General features: G+C 48.0%; 1 protein-coding gene across 1 annotated transcript in view; it reads left to right on the top strand.

The window, feature by feature from the left end:
- XYLT1 (xylosyltransferase 1) overlaps positions 1-14,720 on the top strand; it is a 292,343-nt gene that overhangs the window by 219,921 nt on the left and 57,702 nt on the right. The gene's annotated exons all lie outside the window — the stretch shown is intronic.

Genomic DNA, 14,720 nt, shown 5'->3' with positions numbered 1-14,720 from the left:
TTTGTTTGCCTGTTTGTTTTGGGTCCTATCAAATTTTCACAAATGAATTGATTGCCTACATTTTTAAATTGGGAGATTTCACATGAAACTACAGATTTTGAGCTTCCCTGGAAGGTCTGCCCACTCGGCTGCAGCCTGCTTGGCCACCGTTGCGTGGGGCAGATAGAGCGGCCTGCCACCCGAGGTGGTGGAGACGCCACAAGGAAGGTCCCTGTGAGCAAACATTGATCTGCTCTGCAAAACAGACCATAAGCAAAGAAAAACCCTCCAGAGGCCTTGTCAATGAAGAAAGGCAAGAAAATGAACTGTATTTCCTGTCACGACACCAGCTCTTTGCTCGATTGTGTCTTCCATCCTGATTTATTGAGAAGCAGACGTGAGTGGACAGGGAGTGGGGACGACGTGTGTGAAGGAGAGGCCTTCCTTCCTCTGATGGCATGAGGGCCCTGGGAACCACATTCCCAGAAAAACGAAAAGAAGGAATCTTTAAAAATACACGCACTTTTATCAGCGCAATTTTCAAACATGCACAAGAGTTCATCAACCCTGTTTCAACTATAATCAGTTTGTGACAGCCTGGTAATACCTGTGCGCATGCCCTCTCCTTCCAGCCTCGGTGAAGCATTTCCAAGACATCATCAAATTGTATTTGTAAATATTTCAGTATACATCTCTCTTTGAACACAGCATCAATGTGATTATCACATCTCAAATATTAATAGTCATTCCTAATGCCATCAAATATTGAAGCCACATATTCCCAGGAGTTTGGGTTTTGAGTCGGGATCTAAATGAGATACAAGCATGGAGGGAAGGCCTCTATTTAAAGCTAGAAACAGCTTCTGTCTCCTTCACATGGTTTGTGGTCCTCTCCTTCATTCCCGGGCTTGGTGACCCTGGACTCCAGAAGTGCTCTGGGGAAGGTACAATCTTTGTTCAGTTTAGGCAAAATACACCTGGCACCCTTAGGAACCTGAGAAAAGTGATGGGGGTTAGAAAGATACTTGTTTTCTTTTGTTTGTAGGATTTTTTAAAAGGGTGATTTTGAAACATCACTGGCAGATTTTTACTTATTTACTTATTCAGTCATTCATTCCACAAAGATTTATTAAGCAGCTACTGTGCTAGGCACTATTGGGGCATTTAGTGAGCAAAAGCCACCCAGCCCCTACCTGGTGGTACCCTAGTTGGGAAGATGGACTTAAATAATCTTGTGGAAGAGGCATCATGCAAGGTGTGAAAGGGCCATAAAGAAAGGCAGGTAGTTTGAGTGCAAGTGGGGCATAATCAGGACATCAGAAAGGCCTCTGAATGCGCAGTTTTGAGTTGAGATCTGAGGATCAGAAGGGACTGGCATCCCCGACCGGGTGGCTCGGTCGGTTGGAGCATCGTCTCATACACCAAAGGGTTGCAGATTCAATTCCCGGTCAGGGCACTTGCCCGGGGTGCAGGTGTACAATCCCTGGCCAGGGTGTGTGGGAAGCAACAGATTGATGTTCCTCTCTCACAGTGATGTTTCTCTCTCTCTCTTTCTCTCCTTTCCTCTTTCTCTAAAATCAACAAATATATCCTTGAGTAAGGATTTTTTTAAAAAAATGAATTGGCAAGCAAATGAGAAAGATCATTCTAGACTAGGATTTCCCAAGCTGGACTCTGTTGACACAGTGGTCTGGATCATTCCGTGCCGTAAGGGCTGTCCCCTGCACTGTTGAGTGTTTGGCAGCATCCCTGGCCTCCACCCCTAGATGCCGGTAGCACCCCACCCCAGTCACCGTGACGACCACAAATATCTCTAGTTGTTGTTTTCCCCAGGGGCAAAATCACCTCCAGCTGATAATTCCAATTCCTGAAAGAACAGCTCGGGCAAGACTTGGGTCAGAGATGAACTAGTCGCATTTTAGAGGTTTAAACATGGATAGAGTGCAATAAAAAAATGAGGAGAGGTGAGTTAGAGAGGGACAGGGCAGGGGTGAGGTAGAACATTCTCCATCTCCCAGGGAAGGACGGAGTTCAGAAATACTCTAACATGCCAAGTGCAGCAGCTGATGTGGGAGGTGCTTCCTTCAGCCCCCAAAGCAAACCTGTTTAATTGAAAGGCAGACTGAGGCCCAAGGTCATATAAAGAATACTTGGTACGGTGGGGATTAGAACCAGTTCTGTCTGGTTCTAAGGTTGGTATTCTTTCTGCTTGATGTGATGTTGGCCTTGACCCCTGGGGAAGTCAGCTGGCTCAGAGTGCTGGGATGGCCCTAGGCCACCTAGAGACACAGCCCTCCTCAGAGTCCTGCCTCGGTAGAGTAGTGATTGTACCACCTGTCAGCAGGGAAGTCTCATGAGAAAACGTCATCTATTGTCCGGAGCCTGACTAGCTAGGATCAAGATTCCCACACTCTTTTCTCCAGGCCTCCAGTGGAGGCCCCTGAGGTCATTTCAGCCTAGGTCAGGTCTTGGAACTCTGCCAGAGACCCTCTTGAGGTCAGGTAGGTGTGCCCAGGCCTGTGGCCGTCCCCAGGAGACTCTCCTCAGGTCCTGAGGCTGCCCCCTAGAGGCCTTGTGTTGATTTGCAAGTTGAAACCATAACCCAAGCCAGTTAACCAATTCGGCCCTGCCAGGATATCCGAATTTCTAGCATTTCAGCATCCAAGAGGATGGGTGCTCCAGCTCTCAGCAGGTGGCCAAGGTTTGCGTCTGAGTTCTGCCACTTCACTCGCAGAACCAGAGCCGCCATCAGTAAATTTGATGTCTGTAGCAATGCAGCCTAGCAGAGTGTTGAGCACTTAGAAAGTGCTCAAGAAATGTCAATTGTTAATTCCATTGTGTGTAAGGCTGAGCCTCCAGAAATCCTTCCTCAGACAGTGTGCCCACCTATTTGGGGGCTCAGAGAAGAGAGTCATCGTATTTCTAGCTTTTTTAGCTTTATGCTCCTGTCGGCCTTTCTCGGCTCTCATTTCCGTGCCCCTGCCCCAATCTTCTGCCCGCTGTGCATTGCCAGCCTGATGGCCAGAGGCACTTCATGCATCAAGCACTGCTGGTTCCTCTTGCTGTTGTTTTCACGAAGTCGCCCCACACAAAAACATATGAATTTTGCAGATGAATGGTTTTATCCTGGGCAGCTCTGATAGGCTTTCACTTCCCATCTGCCGCTCCATCTGTGGCTTCCCAAACCACAATTTCTTCCATCCCAGGAAGGGTAAGCAAACTTAGGAGCCTTCTCAAAACAGCGGGGGTGCCCAAGAAGAAGCTTCTGGGAGGCTCTGAAAGCTTGAGGGATAGCCAAGGGCAGGGCCCACCCAGTGTGGCTACTTTGAGCTGTTTGTGATTTGATATGACCTCCCCATATCTGCTGCCCAGCTCTGCCTGGGGGACCAGACTCTTCCTCTTTCAAGTGGTAAAAACTTGTTGTTCTGCACTGACCACCAGCCTTCTGTAGGCCCTGGACACATCCTGGCTGCAGATTCTGTGCCACCACTGACTCGGCACAGGCTGCTTTAGCTTTCTGCATCTGTTTGTCTACCTGAAAAACAGGCACCAATAACAGGCTGTTATTAGTGCAGCGGTGGAACAGTGTGGGCAGCTTGGGCTAGGCTTCATCAGCAACTGAATTCTCCTGGTTCCCGTTACTCGTGAAAAGACTGGTGAAATAGTTCTTGCACTCACATTTCTTTACAAAGTGGAAAAAGTAAAATTAGACTGTAAAGGCTAATGTTTCAGAGAAAAACTGGACAGAGCCAACTCGCTTGTGAACGTGCCGACTATCCCTGCCTTTGGAACGTGCAAGCTGAATGTGTCAGGACTTCAGGCCCTCTCACCCTGGCGTAGGCCTGACTGACTGGCCCACACAGGTCCTGGTTGGAGCTGGTCATGTGTCCAGTGCATGGATGAAAAGGGATGTTATCAAACATGGAGACCTCGTGAGGTCTTGAATCATCAGAGGATGTGCTGGTTTTATTAACTATATTCTACTCAGGCAGGAAATCGCACGGGCATGCATTAGTTAGATGGGCCACTGGAAGGGAGGAAACCCAAAGCAGCCTGCACTGTTGCTTCGTTGGGGCCGGTGGTAACAGACCCCACACTGTCCATCCTTCCCCAGGCCCTGCATCTGGGGGCAAATCCAGTGCAAAGGGAGGAGGGCTCTGTGTGTCTGTGGCCTCTCCAGGGCTCGCGTGCTGTCTGTGGTGTGCATGGGCATGGGCACATGCATGTGTGTGCATGTGGCAGGGGAAATAATATTGAAGTTTTTCAGCTAACACAGGGCCTACTCATTCTGCCTCTTGGGGATCCATAGCAACCGGGTCTAACCCAGCAGGGCCTCCCATGTGGACATTTAGGTTACACTTGGCTGTTGACCTAAACCGCTGCCCTGGGATGCCACCAGGACCCCGGCTGTGAACACAGAGCCCCTCTGTGGCGCCTCAGTAGGAAACGCCAGCTCATAAAGACAGGAAGCAGGTGGTCGGCTCTTCTGCAATGCTCCAGGGACCAGTGTTTACGTGGGACTGATCAAGCGAGGCTCACACACATCCAGCAAACATTTGCTTTGTATCTACTATGTGTCAGACCCTCCACAGGGGCCTTTAACACAAATTTTTGTCTTAAATTTCATTTCCCAAAACAAAAACTTCTGCTGTATAAGAAAGCTTAAGGAGGGTAATGTTGAAACAGAGCATCTAGTAAACTTTGCAAGAAAGTCAAATCCTTGATAATGTTTATCACAGATCCTAGTCACCCCAGGATCTGAAATTGTAGTGTTGAAACAGAGTTTCTAGTAAACTTTGCAAGAGAGTCAAATCCTTGATAATGTTTATCACAGATCCTAGCCACCCCAGGGTCTGAAATTAAATTACCTGGTATGGATGCTCAGACATCAGTCTCACCTTTACTTTGCATTCCTTTAGTTGGCCCAGGGATTCTTGAGTGGGTCACGGAATCCCTTCGTTAATATCAAACCGTAGCAGCACTTAGTACCTCCTGGCATTTTTCTAAGTACTTTACATAGTCCCCAAAGGAACTCCATGAAGGATACTTTTGGTATCCCCATTTTTCAGATGAAACTAAGGCACAAAGATATTAAGAAACCTGACCACAAGGACGTAGCCAGTGAGCAATAGAACCAGGATTTTTTTTTAAATGAGGCAAAATTCACTCAACATCAAATTAACCATTTTAAATTGTTCAGTCTAGTGGCCTTTCGTACATGCATGGTGGTGTGCTACTGTCACCTCTGTCTGGTTCCACATCACTTTCATCACCCCACTAGGAAACCCTGAACCTATGAAACAGTCACCTTTCACCTCTCCCACCAGCCCCTGTCAACCACTGCTCTGTCTCTGTGGGCTTGCCTATTTTGGATATTTCATATGAATGGAATCATGCAGTTTGTGATATTTTGTGACAAGCTTCTTTCACTCGGCACACTGTTTTCATGGTGTATTCATGGTGTAGCATGTATCAGTACTTCATTCCTTTTTATGGCTGAATACTATTCCATTATGTAGATATACCACAATCTGTTTAGCCTTTCATGAGCTGACAGAACTGGGGTTCTTAAGAGTTCCCCAAAAGCCCTGTGTCTTGGCTAGCTTGGATGGTGCCATATGCCCTGAGTCGAGGACCTCATCTGGTTTAAGAAGATGCAGCTCCATCACATGGGATTCTGCACAGCACTGGTGCTTGGGCCAGCGATGATGCCAGGGCCAGGGTGGGGGTGACATACTCAGAAGAGGCCTTGTGACCTTTCTCACTCAGCCTGGTCCTCCTCTGCCCAGCTCTAGCCATGATTCCAGTTGGCTGAGACAGATTTGGGGTTGAAGATGGAAAGATGGAGCATAAGGTTGAGGTACAGGCCTCTCCCTTTTCCCCTTTCCTTCTTTCACCGTCCAAGCCCCTTCTGAAGGCAGCCTGGGGGTGCTTTGGGAAGGAAAGAGCTCAGGCCCCTGGGGAAGGGCAGCTGAAGACCATTATCTACTTCCACAGATGAGTTCAGGGGATGGGGGCTCCTTCTGACTTCATTACTTCTCTCAACAAATATTGATTGAGCACCTACTATGTGCCAAGCACTGTTCTAGGCACAGGATATTCAACAGTAAGGGAAAGCACAGTCAGTCCTTGCCCTCCTCACAATGGTGAAGGGCGCAGGCTCAGGCCAGATTGCCTGGGTTCAATCCCAGCTCTTCTGTGTATTAGCTGTGTAAACTTGGACTTGAGAAAAATCAGTTAATGTCTCGGTGCCTCACTTCCCTCATCTGTAAAATGGGAATAACATAGCACCACTTGTGTTTGCTTAGAGGGTTAAATGGGTTAATGTATGTGACATGCTCAGCACTCAGTAAGTACTGTCTATGTGACAGCTGTTATTATTAATGGGGGAAGACTGACGTTAACCAGAATGGTCACAGGAGTGAACATATCATTACAGAGTGAGGCCAGAGGCCTAAAGGAAAGGAAGGATCTAAGCGCACTTTGCAAATGGAGGTGAGCTCAGTTGGACTGGGGGGCCTGGGACGGCTTCTCTCAGGAGGTGGCACATGAACTGAGATGTGTTTGATGGGTAGGGGTTCACCAGTGGTAGTGTGAGGGGTGGGAGAGTGTTCCTGGAAAGGGTATAGCATGGGCAAGGGCCCTGACTACCTGCGAGGTAGGTCAAGGCCAGTTCCCTCAGGGACTTCAGCTTACTGTTGGTGGTTGAACCTGTAGCCTGTGAGCAGTGTAATTTTAACGGGGAGTCCTCATATTTCCAGTGTGGAGGGATCACATTGGCTACCCTGGAAGAACAGCTGGAAGGGGTCTCAAGTGATGGGGGGCCAATGAAGAAAGAGGTGACCACTTCTCCTGGCCCCAGAACTACACCCAGAGAGTCCCTGCGCCTCTCCAGCCTCCTGGCAGAAGCAGGTGGCCCCGGAGCCACCCTGAGCTCCCTGAGTCCAAGCAAGACGGGTTGGTTAGCCTTTTAGTCACACAGAGCCAGGCAGCCACCTTCTGTCTGGGGATCAGGACCCCACACCTGCAGGAAAGGAGTCTCGTCCAAGAGACTCACAGAGCAGGACCGATGCACAGAATCCTGACAACCAAGAAGGCTCCGGGGCCTGAGGCGAGAGTTTAGGGAGCAGGTCAGGAGAGCTGAGCAGAAAAGTGGGAGGGGGTTGTGGTAAAAGATCCATAACACAACATTTACCATCTTAACTATGTTAAGTGTACAATTCAGTAATGCTAAGTACACTCACACTGTTGCGTAACCGATCTCCAGGACACTTTTCATCTTGCGAAAGTCAAATTCTACCCATTAAGCGCCTCCCCTTGGCAGCCCCTGTTCGCTTTCTGTCTCTGTGAATTTGACTGTTCTAAGTAACTGAGTAAGTGGAACCATATAGTATTTGTCTTTTTGTGACTGGCTCATTTCACTTAGCATGATGTCCTCCGTGTTGTAGAATGTCAGAATTTCCTTTCTTTTTAAGCCTGAACAAATTCCATTGTACAAATAGACCACATTTGCTTACCTGTTCACCCGTCATCAGTGGACACTTGGGTTCCACCTCTTGGCTGCCGTGGATAATGCTGCTGGGAGCGCATGTGTGCAGATCTCGCCTCTGCTCTCAGCTCTTTGGGGTATATACCCAGAAGTCGAATTGCTAGATCATACGGTAATCCTATTTTTTAATTTTTTTATTTTTGGTAGAATCTCCAGACTTTTCCACAGCAGCTGCGCCACTTGACATTCCTGCCCCAGTGCCAAGGTTCCGACTTCCACATATCTTCCCAGCCTTGTTATTGTCACGTTTTTGACAGTAGCCACCCTAATGGGTGTGAGGTGCTTCTCTTTTTTTTAAGGAGCACAAACTCCTGAAACAACGGATGTTTCTCTCAGCAGGGAATTGTCTCGCCACAGGGTCAGGCTCTCAGATGATTCCTCTAAAACGTCTTCCCCGCCCGCAGCAACCCCTTCTCCTTTCCCTTCGCTGGCTAGGTCCACTGTCGCCTGCTCGCGGCAGCTGGAAACCTGTGTGCCCTCCAGCTTGCCACCCGGCAGGGCCTGCATATTCTAACAGTAACCCCGCCTTCTTTCTCACGCACACCCCCCTCCATGACCCAAGTCAGACGCCCATTGCTTCCCACTGGGGCCTTCAGAGTCCCCCAGGAGGCCATAAGCTGAGCCAGCCCTGAAACCGGGCTAAAGCTTCTCCACGGCCATTTGGAAAAGCATTGGCCCCCGCCCCTCTGGGAGCAGCTTGCAGCACATACTCATTTATTTACTCAAGCAGGTGTGCCGTTCACTCGTGTCCACTCATCGAGTATTTGTGGAGCACAAGCCGGGTGCCAGGCACTGGGCTAGGCACTGGGAGATGCAACAGGGGACCGGACCTGCTCCCTCACTGAGGGAGCTCACAGTCTGTGGGAGAAATTAAGGTCATGTTAGTAAAATCATGTCAGGGTGCCACCATGGGGAACAAGAAGGGGTCCTACTTTAAGGAGTATGGTCAGGGAAGATAAGATGCTTTTAAATAAATGGGGCCCAGTATGAAAAAAAAAAAAGAGGGATGTAGGTACCAGGCAAAGGGGATCAGCATATGCGAGGTCTCTGAGGCAGGGAAGAGCCCAGCACATTCCAGCAACTAAATAGAACAGAGGGAAGGCAGATCCGAGCAATGGAGGTGAGGACTGGGGAAGACAATTTGGAGGACATTAAGGCACTTACCAGCCCTGCGACTTGTCCTCTGCCCACCGGACCCTTCTCTCAGTGCCCTTAGCCTCTGTTTTAGTTTCCTGTGGCTGCAGGAAAAAATTGCCACTGACTTAAAACCACAGAAACGTATTACGGTTCTGAAGCTGAAGTCTGAAATCAAGGTGTTGGCAGGGCCCTGCTCCCTCCGTAGGCTCTGGGGCCGGATCCTTCCCCGCCTCTCCCTAGTTTCTGGTGGTTGCCCTCAGTCCTTGGCGTTCTGTGACTCACAGATGCATCACTCCGATCTCTGTCTTCATTTTCCTTCGGGCCCTTTTTCTTAAATGTCTGCCTCTCTTCACCTTACCTTCTCATAAGAACACCAGTCATTGGATTTCTCAGGACCCCAGCTTAACTAATTGCATCTATAAAGATCCCATTTCCAAGTAAGTTCCCTTCTGAGGTTCCAGGTGGGTGTGAATGTTGGGAGGGGGGACACCGTTCAACCCAGTACAGCCTCCGTCACCCTTGCTGGGCCGAGTGCAAGGGGCAGCTGCCCATGGGAGGCACGGTGCTGTCCTAGGTCTCCAGCTGCATCTGGAGTGGGCAGTGCTGGGAGCCCACTCTGAAGGCCCTTCTCCCACAGACCCCATTCTCCCACCTCGTGTGGGGATGGAGCTGGCGTTCTCCCGTGCTTCATTCAACAGTCACTTCCTGAGCACCTATGATCACCCATCTCCAGGGCAGAGCAGGCTGCCTGGCAGACAGGATCCCTGCCCGGGGAGCAGGCATCCTGTGGCACGGTTCTCAGCTGGATAATATCAGGGCTCCCCTCAAGTCTTGGAAGCTTTCTTTAAAATACCTTTAAAATGTCAGAATTCTTCCACAGACCAGATGAATATAAATTCTTTGTGGGAGGCAAGAATCTCTATATATTTTAAAGCTCTCCAGGTGATTGGAATACAGTCGGGGTTAAAACCACTGGCCTGGAGGAGACATAGACATTCGTCACTTTAGTTACAACAATAAATCTCAAGGTAAATGCTGTGATGAAAAATGTTATGAGCCTCAGTACTTCACTGGAAGTCACAGCCGGGGCCCCAACACCCATATCTTTGGGTGTGGCCCTCTCCCTTGATGGCCAGATTCTCAGCATCCAACCACTTTTATTCTTTCCCGAGACCCCAAAACCCTAGTGGGACACAGTCCCAGAAAAGGTAGGAGTCAGAAAGGGTGTATCTGCTCAGGCTGTTGTTCATGAGGAACTGGGGGGAAAACACCAGTAATTATGCCGTTAACAGTTTTGTTTGCATCTCGTAAGCAAAATAATCATTTCCTCAGCCCTGCTACTTTTCAGCCTGACGGTGCACACTCCCGCCTTTGCAGAAATGCATTTGGCTCCCCTCCTGCTGGCTGCTCCGGGTCTCCTGAGCTTTCTGAGGTTGGGCAGCTCTCCAGGCTGCCTGGAGGTGACGCCTGACCCAGAGTGTCCCCTGGACAAACAGAATGGGGCTGGCGTTCGTGGAATTCTCACAGGACTGGGTTGAAAAGCACCACGATTCCTCAGGCAGCCAAGAGTGGTCCTGTCGGTTTAGAACACTGTCTTGGCTAATGGAGATAAGGAAGGACGCTTCTGGAAGGATGGGGGAGTTCCCATAATCAGTGAAAAAGGTGGCAGAACAAAAGCCAGGAATGACGTGACTTTCACCCAGGAGATGCCACCATTTGGCTTAGATACATCACAGCCATGTTGTCTGCTTGTCATTCTCATTCTTTCATTACTGAAAAAAAATTTCAAATTCTGGGGAAAAGAACTGGATGCTTTTATCTTGAGTCATATGTCCATCCTTTGGGCAGCGGAGAATAGAGCATGTTGGTCATTCATTCATTCATTCAACACATGGAGAGCCGACTAGATGCCGGGTGGTTCTCTAGACCAGAGCTGTCCAACAGAACTTATTGAGGCAACAGGATTTTTTTTTAATAAGTTTTTATTGATTTCAGAGAGAGGAAGAAAGAGAGAAAAACATCAGTGATGACAGAGTCATTGATCGGCTGCCTCCTGCACGCCCCTCCCTGGGGACCAAGCCGGCAGCCCGGGCCTGTGCCCTGACCGGGAGTCAAACCTCCATCCCCTGGGTCACAGGCTGACGCTCAGCCCCTGAGCCACCAGGCTGTCCAGGCAACAGGAGTGTTTTAAAACCGTCCTTCAGTGCAGGAGCCGCTAGCACCACGTGCCTATCGAGAGCTTGAAATGTGCTTTGTGGGACAAGGAACCACATTTTAAATTCAGTTTTATTTTAATTTAAACATAAACAAATACCATATGGAGCAGCACAGTTCTTGACACTCAGGATGGAGTAGTGAACAGAACCGATTGAAAACTGCTGTCCTCATGGGCCTTCCGTTTGTGTTGTGGGGCAGAAATACTTCCACTGGAGAGGATCATACGGCTATTAAATAATGAGAGAGAGGGTGGATATGCCGGTTCAGAAACAAGTGTGGTCTCCATCCTCTGTGAGTTGGGTGGCCTCCCCAGACCCCAGGCTGCCCACGCCTTGAATTCTGCAGGTGTTTTCTTCCTAACGTCTTCCTGCCCAGCTCTCCTTCGTCTCTGCAGCTGCTGGCTGTGCGTCTGCGGATGGAACGTTTCCAGCCCTGGGCATCTTCCTACCCAGTGCATTGAGCATGTTTGCTCCTTGGGAAAGCAAAGCCTTCATTTGTGTGGCTTGTCCCCAGTGGCCAAGAGCACAACGGTGTGTCTCCTGGGTGCTCTGAGTGCATCCAGGGAATTTGGAGGTGAGCTCGGGGTGGTCCACAGCGTGGGTGATGGAACTGTAGAGTCTGTCATTCTTCCCCTGCCTCCCCCTCACATCTCACTGCAGGTGAAGATTGTTCTCAAAGGCAACCTAGAAGGACCCCGTGTTTTTAAAGGTCAAATGGGATAAGGGAGGGATGTTTCTACCCCTTTTCATTGATGATAGCAGAAACCTGGGTAAGCACAGGGCCCCAGGGACAGGGTTAAGGTCCAATCATGGGACAGATAGATAGAAACTATGGATTTTAAATTATTATTCATTTCCTTCCTCCCCCTTGTCATCATCCTGAGTTGTTGCCCAGCATGGAAAGTGGTCAGTAGGGGACTCTCAAAGTAGAAGCCTGGAGAAGTCCTACAAGGTCTGCCATGCTCCAGGAGCTAATAATATCAGCTAGCATGTGTGGAATCCTAGGCCAAGTGAGTTTCATGTGTCATCAAATGTCATGACAACCCCAGAAGGCAGATACTATCACCATATACCATTTTATAAATGAAGAAACTGAGCCAAGAGAAGTTCAGGAATTTGCCCAGTGTCTCACAGCTGGTGGGAGTCAGAGCCAGGATTCAAATCCATGGTTTTTTTCATCACTGGGAAAAACAAAAGACCTGAGTTCTTCACCCACAGGTCACATTGTACCCACTGGGCAGTTCTGGACCAAGGCTCTCCTGCTCATTCTTTTCCTTCCGAATCCTCACTCTCTCCATCTGGATGAACATCCATGAGGAAGAATGACCGTAACCAGGAGTGCACATCAGAACTTGAATCCAGGGTCACCAACACCCAGCCAGCTGCTGAGCTGCCGTCACTTTCTGCTTCAGTCCTCACAGTGTCCCCAGAGGTGGTGTAGAAATGGGCACAGATTCACTGGTTTTTAAATGACTCATCCAAGGTCACAGAGCTCAGTAGGGCCAAGCCAGGCAGGGTTTGAACACAGGCTCAACTGACTCCCAAGTGCAGCCTGACTTCTGCTCCACCCAGGTGCCTCACAGGAGAGGTTGGCCAGCGTGTTGCATAAGCAATTGACCCCAGAGGGGAAAAACCCAGTCACATAAGAGCACAAACCCCAGTACGTGGCCACCACAGCCTGTGTGGTTCCATCACCAAATGGGCTCTCTCTGGCTGGTGAGAGGTCGGAGCTTTAGGAATTGTGTTTGCTCTGGATGGGGGAGCCAGCTGTCTGCATTAGATGGAACAGCCCTGGGTTTCCGATTCCTTTGTGATCATGTCCTCTCTTGATCCAAGACTCTCCAGACCTCTCCCCAGCTGCCTAAGTGTGGTACCCGATGGGATTCTCACTCACTTAAATGTTAGCCTCAAGCAAGCGTAATTAGGGAGCAATGGCTGCCGTCCCCTCCAATGTGCACAGTTGTTCCACAGCTGAACCTGAACGATGCTGGCATTTTCTACACCATCACTCACTCCACGAGCGCTTGTGAAAGGCCATGTGGTGTCAGCTGACCTGGATTTTAATCCTGTCTCCATCCCCTGCTAGATGTATGGTCTCAAGACAGGTGATTTCAGGCTTTCTCAGTGTTGGTTTTCTCACCTGTAAGAGAGAGATGATACTGTTACCTGTCAGGGAGCCTCGCAAAGAACAGTAGCCGGGTGGGAACCCAAGCTCTGCCTTATGCCCAGCTCCGTGAGCCGTCTGACGAACAGCCGGGTCAGAGCACAGTGGCTCAGGTCTGGCACCTATGTGCTGCCTCAAGTTCACCCCTCCCGCCACCTAGACGTGGGCATCAGGATGCTGAGCTCTGCTGATAGAGAGGAGAGAGATGGCCAGGAAGACCTTAGCTACTGCATCGCCCAGGGGCCTGAACCAAAAGGCAGAAGAGAAAAGTGTGGCTGGTCCTGGTTCCCAGGGGTCAGGTGCAGCTCAGGTGTGAGGCAAGAAACAGAAAAAGAATCGAGGTGGGTCCTTTACCAGACAGTAGCCCAGCCCACTAATAACCCCAAGCAAACTCTCGGCACCGAGTCATCACACGTGGGTTCCTCCTCCCCTTGTAAACCTAGGAAGGAGACAGGCAGAGGGGAGCCTGACATGGGAAGGAAGCCAGGCCGGAGCCTCCTCCCCACAGTGCCACCCTCGTCTGGTGACTATAGAGCTGAGAGCTGCTGAAACTCAGGGCCTAATCCAGAGCTGGGCATTTATTATAAATACCCATGAAATGGTTCTCTGGTTGTTATGATCACTAAGAATTCTGCATTATTAATTATAGACAAAAACATGGTCCACCTTCTCTGTGGCCACTTTATTCCTTCCCTCCTATATTTTATATCTCTGTACCCTTGTACTCATTTGCAAGTGCAAATAGATGATAGATAGATAGATAGATAGATAGATAGATAGATAGATGATAGATAGATAGATAGATAGATAGATAGATAGATAGATGATAGATAGATAGATAATTGATAGATAGATAATTGATAGATAGATAGATAGATGATAGATAGATAGATAGATAGATTAGATAGATAGATAGATGATAGATGATAGATAGATAGATAGATGATAGATAGATAGATAATTGATAGATAGATAGATAGATAGATAGATAGATAGATAGATAGATAGATGATAGATAGATAGATAGATAGATAGATAGATTAGATAGATAGATAGATGATAGATAGATAGATAGATGATAGATAGATAGATAGATGATAGATAGATAGATAATTGATAGATAGATAATTGATAGATAGATAGATGATAGATAGATAGATAGATAGATGATAGATAGATAGATAGATAGATAGATAGATAGATAGATAGATAGATGATAGATAGATAGATAATTGATAGATAGATAATTGATAGATAGATAGATAGATGATAGATAGATAGATAGATAGATAGATTAGATAGATAGATAGATGATAGATAGATGATAGATAGATAGATAGATAGATGATAGATAGATAGATAGATGATAGATAGATAGATAGATGATAGATAGATAGATAGATAGATGATAGATAGATAGATAGATAGATGATAGATAGATAGATAGATGATAGATAGATAGATAGATAGATAGATAGATGATAGATAATTGATAGATAGATAGATAGATGATAGATAGATAGATAGATAGATAGATAGATAGATAGATAGATAGATAGATGATAGATAGATAGATAGATGATAGATAGATAGATAGATAGATGATAGATAGATAGATAGATAGATGATAGATAGATAGATAGATAGATGATAGATAGATAGATAGATGATAGAT

Source organism: Miniopterus natalensis, chromosome 3 (genome assembly GCF_054644295.1).
Source record: "Miniopterus natalensis isolate mMinNat1 chromosome 3, mMinNat1.hap1, whole genome shotgun sequence".
Lineage (NCBI taxonomy): Eukaryota > Metazoa > Chordata > Mammalia > Chiroptera > Miniopteridae > Miniopterus > Miniopterus natalensis.
The sequence above is the reverse complement of the archived record's forward strand: the minus strand, read 5'-3'. Positions and strand labels throughout refer to the sequence as shown.